The sequence below is a fragment of the Lipotes vexillifer genome, unplaced genomic scaffold (genome assembly GCF_000442215.2).
Source record: "Lipotes vexillifer unplaced genomic scaffold, Lipotes_vexillifer_v1.1 scaffold611, whole genome shotgun sequence".
NCBI lineage: Eukaryota > Metazoa > Chordata > Mammalia > Artiodactyla > Lipotidae > Lipotes > Lipotes vexillifer.
In genome coordinates, this window is record NW_006785619.1 from 463,209 (window position 1) to 468,189 (window position 4,981).

Below are 4,981 nucleotides of genomic sequence, written 5' to 3' on the forward strand. Positions count from 1 at the left end.
CCCCCCCCAGCCCCTTCACCAGGCCCAGGAAGGCAGGCCCACCCCAGAAAGCCACGTTTAAGCTGAGACAAACATGCCTCTCCCCACCCCCACCCTAGGCCTTCCCTCAGCCTTTTTCTCCTGTCCAGGACTTGATTTTTAAAAAACACCCACCAGAAAGCAAAATCCAAGGGCCAAGATCCCTTCCGCAAATCAAAATAATATCCCTTAAAACCCAAAAGTTATCCTGCTACCTCCCATCCCACCCTTTACCACCCCCACCTTCCGACACACCCCCCAAAACTCTTAGCAATCAAAAAGATCTAAGATGGTGGTGTAAGCAGAGTTTTCAGGCCCCGGGGGATGCCGGACCCCCTCGGTCGAGACCCCTATCTGTCCAGCATCAAATCCTGCCAAGGCCTTCTGCTCCTTACGCCACCCCCCGTACCCCCCAAACCGAACAGCTGCCCCCAACTCCCATCCTCGGCAGAGCCTTTGTGGGGATGAAACAGAAATCAAACACTATACTAACGGCTGGGGATGTTGGGGGGCCCTCTGGCCTGTCTTTGGTTTCCATCTGGGGGACTCCAGTTTCGGGGTGTAAGAGAAAGCCTCTCCAATCATCCCCCCAGTTTCAAGGCTGACAAAGCCCAACCCCACCCCAGCACGCACCTCCAAACCTCCCCCCCAACCGCCACGTCTCTCCTGAAAACAGGGGACACTTTCCTCCCCACTTACCTCAGCTACTCTCCCCTGAGATCCTGGTCCCCTATTTTGAAGGGAACAAAATTTGGGGTGCATCCCTCACATTTGGGGTGCAGGAGAAAGGAGCCGCCCCAGTCGCATCGCTGGCCTCCTTCCTCTCGGCTGGCTCAGGGAGTGGGGAGTGCCCTAGGGAGGGGGGACCCCCACAAGAGAGCACATGAGGGGGCTCCTCCACTCCCAGTCAGAATTGGGGACACCCCCCCCCCAAACCCGTCCCAGCCCATCCGTCTCCAACTCGGCGGGAGAGGCAGCTGCAATGCCCCAGTCAGATTCCCCCAACACTACATTCCTCACCCCATCTAGAGGGGTCCCGGGGGCCCCAAAAAATCCCAAAAAAATCTAGGATGTTGGCTGGACAGTTCTGGACTAGCTCCCCAAATTTGGGGTCCTCAGATCCCCCCGTTTTTTCAGGAAAATTCCGTCTTTCACCTGCCTCCCGCCAGCCCTGCTCTGTCCCGATGCCAATTTTGGAAGTCACTCCCTCCTTCCTCCTCCCCGTCTCTCCAAGCCCCCCCCCACCCCCCCGCTCGGGGGCTAGGGTCCAGGACACCTGGCTTCCAGGCCGGGGGAGGGGGGCACTCCTCGAAGGGCTAGGGGCCAGGAGGTCAAGCTCATAGCCCCAGTCTTAGGAAAGCAGGAAAGCCCGATCCTCCCTTCCCCTCCCCCCTGGCTGGTCTCCGTGGTGGTTTAGGAAAGCCTGGAGGATTGGAATCTGCCATTGCTGTTGCACAGGCAGTTTTTTTCCTTGGGTTGGGGGGGTGGGCGGTGGGAGGGAGAGAGGGGAGGAGAGCCAAAGAGAGCAGGGACCGGGGTGTGCAGAGCTGGCCTGGATTACCCCCCCAGCCCCTGCTGCCGTGGGGAACCCCCCCATCTCACCCACACTCCCAGTCCTCTGTCTGCTTTCTGTTTGGGGCTCTTATCCTAGAAAATCAGGGTACAAGATTCCCCTCCTTGTACCTCACTACCACCTCTCCTTGCACAGTTCCAACAGACTGCCCTAGTCAGGGGTGTCCACTTTACCACAACACACTCCATTTCCCCCCCATTTGCCCCCAAACCGAGGTATGTGCCCTTGAGAAATTGGGGTTCAGAGTCTGAAACCACCTTTTCTCCCTCAGATCTATCCAGGCCACATAGAAATAAGGGGAGATACACTCCCTTTTCAAATTTCGTCCTTCAAATCCTGGGAATATTTGGAGGTTCACTAAAGAGACTTCTAGAATCTGGGGTGAGCGGGAGCTATAAGCAAAGGACATACCAAAGCAGCATCGTGCTCCAAATTAAGGGAACCCTAAAATCAATCTCACCTCATGATCCATCGCTCAGTTACACCAAATGCACCCAAAGAGTGGCAAAACACCCCAAAATAAGGACACCCCAAAACTTTAGTCTCCTACCCTGGGCCCTCATCTTGTTTCTCCCCCTGGAAAAAGCCTCCTGGCTCTCAGTGCATACACAGAAATATCCCCCTCCTCAAAGTAAGTTTGCACAACATTCAAATATAAAGCTTTGCTCCCCAGCAAGGACCCACAACCACAGAAGGCCTTCAAACTTGCTCCCAGGTTCCTATTACGTTCCACCTCAAGCTAATAAAAAACCCCAATCGAATTTAATGTCCCTCCAAATATAATCTGAACCTCAAAACTTATCTGGCACCCCAAAACAGACTGCACCCCAAACCAGCATGATTACTCCACTTGAAATCAGATTGTCCACATACACTGATGACTATGAATCCCCAAAGCAAAATCCTCATCCACCTCTGAAAAACACTTAGCAGGTTCCCCTGATAGTCCAAGATGACAAACTCCAAATTGTGGGTGTCAGAATCCCTAGAACTAATGTAGCTTCAAAATCAGCTCCATACCTCAGACTTACTACTGGCCCTCAACCCTGAATGCAGCCTTCAGGGCCCAAAACAATCAAACTAACTCAACACCCCATAGTAAACATGCACCCCACAATTGACAAATTGACCAGACAACACACAAGTAACTCCATCCTGATACCAAAGGGAGCCCCCAGTCTAACTCCCACCTCCAACTGGGCAGAGACCAAGTAACCCTCATTTGCAAAAGCCACCTCACCACCGTGAATCCCCAGTGGTTCCCCATTCCCAGTTTCTCAGCAGTTCTTTCCTGCACCCAAATAAAGACACCCTCACATCTGAAGGGGAGGGCCCCAGGCCTCGATATGCAGCTCCACGGATAATGGTCAGTCATTACTGGGCAACGGTAGACTCTCCTGAGCCCAAATGCAAGTCCCGCTTTGCAGCTGAACTCAGCTCTTGCCCCACTTCTCCAAATGAACCTTGCCCCGCCAACGTCTCCCCAAACAAAATACGAGGGTGTGACCCGTGCTTATCTTCCAGATCAGGGATATCAGTCCCTCCTGCCCTCTCTCCCTTCTTTTACCCTGAGACCCTCCCTGTTTCCCCTCTGTCTGTTCACTGCACCCAACTTTCATATTAATGTTCACTAAAGATTCACCTCTAAAGACGGATAATAGTATCTAGCTTAAAAGAATAGAAACCCTGGGCTCCCAGGACTCAGATCCCGCTTCTTGTCCCACTCATTTCCCTTGTTCCCAAAGCCCGCGGATTTCTCACCCCAGATAGGAAACCCATCCTCGGAGCAAAGTCCCCTCTATCGCCTAACTCTCCCTCCCTCCGCCCAACCCTAGTCCCCTGGACAAAATAAACCAGAGCAAAGAGGGGGAGAACGAAGGTTTCAGCCGCTCAGACCTAATCGATCCTGCGCCCCCGTTTGAGTGGACCCCCAGCAGGGTGGAGAAGACGGGCGAGGCGAGGCTAGTGCTCGTCCGCCCCCTCGTGGAAGGAGCCAAACATTGCCGAGCTTTGCCTACTTGCCGCGCTGGACCCCGGCGTCCCGCCAGCCTCCAAGCGTAGCCGACGGGCGGATGCCCGAGGCCCTAAAGATCTGGGACTGGGGGAGGGCGAAAGGGCTTTGGGCGGGAGTCTGTCTCGCTGGATCCCTAAAAGGATTCAAAAGAGAGTCGGGAGCGAAAGACCGGACCCTAGGTCTCCTGAGCGTCGTCTCTCGGCCCCCACCAGGGGCTTTCCCCACCTCCTCGAGGGGAAGCAGCTGGCGGAGCCGTCCGGTCGCAGGACAATGGAAGGAAACGAACTAGAAATCATATCCGCCCCCTCCCTACCGCGCCCGGTCAGAGCCCCTCTTTTGCAGGCCCCGCTAGAGGAGCCTGTTGAATGACCACACCCTCCCGCTGTCTGAGACCCCACGGGAGCCCACTATCACCTCCCCAAACCTAGTTCCTCTTTGGGCTCCCCTTTATCTCCCTTAATACCGTACACTGGAAGGGGGAGTTTTGCTGTATTCACTCTCCTGTAACAGGTTCCTTCCTAAAGCCAACACACCAATTGTCGCTGTCCCAGGCCCCCCGACGACCCAGGTCACCCATATTTCCAATCTCAATATCCCCAACCACCCCAATTCCAATGTCCCATCCTCAGTTCCACTTTCAGTGGCCCAAGACCCCTTACGTTATGACCACCTAGTGTTTCTGAGGTCCCGCCCTGAAGCCGGAGACCCCGCCCCGGGTTCGCCATCTGGAGAGCGAGGGAGGAAGGAAGGATACAGACCCAGGCGTTCACCCCACCTCCACCCCCGCCCCCGACATCCCGGCCAGATAAAGGAGCCGAGGCCAAGAGGGGAGAGAGACCCCGCCCCCCTTGAGAAGAAAGCTGAAGCCCCTGCAGGACGGGGGTAAGAACCAGAGACTGAGGGAGCCAGACTCCTGGGTCCCCCTAAGAGGGTTGGGGCTTGTTGATGGTAAGAAGACCGAGGCCCAGAAATTGAGCTAAACTAGGGATCCGGGACTAGAGAATGGACTTTCGTGATTCGGGGAAGGGAGCTTCGATTGGGATTTGGAGGGGTGTGGACCACGGGTCATCTGGAGTCTCCAGGCAGGATCGGACTCCTGAGAACAGGCGCGCGGTGGGGCAGAGGGGAAATGGGGGTGCTGGAAGGGCACTGGGAGTCTAAGTAAGGGCGCTGCGGGCCGGATTCCTCACACTTGCCATCGACGCCGCGGTGTGGGAACCTTCAACTCGCTCCAAGCGCTGTGGAATCTAGAGGAGGAAAGCGAGCGATGCTGTGGTTGAGGGTAGAAAGAACAAGATGAATTAAGTGAGGCTGCGTGAGCCGGGGCCGGGGGCTTGGCTCTAGCTGCACCTCAGCAGGAAGAGGCAAACTGCGGC

The 4,981-nt window shown here is 55.6% G+C and overlaps 1 protein-coding gene across 1 annotated transcript in view; it reads left to right on the forward strand.

Moving 5' to 3' along the window:
* Window positions 1-4,438: 4,438 nt before the first annotated feature.
* Window positions 4,439-4,981, forward strand: part of BCL6B (BCL6B transcription repressor) — a 4,505-nt gene continuing 3,962 nt past the window's right edge. Inside the window, exon 1 of the mRNA XM_007457732.1 lies at window positions 4,439-4,487. The gene's annotated coding sequence lies outside the window, so the exon portion shown is untranslated. The remainder of the gene's footprint in view (window positions 4,488-4,981) is intronic.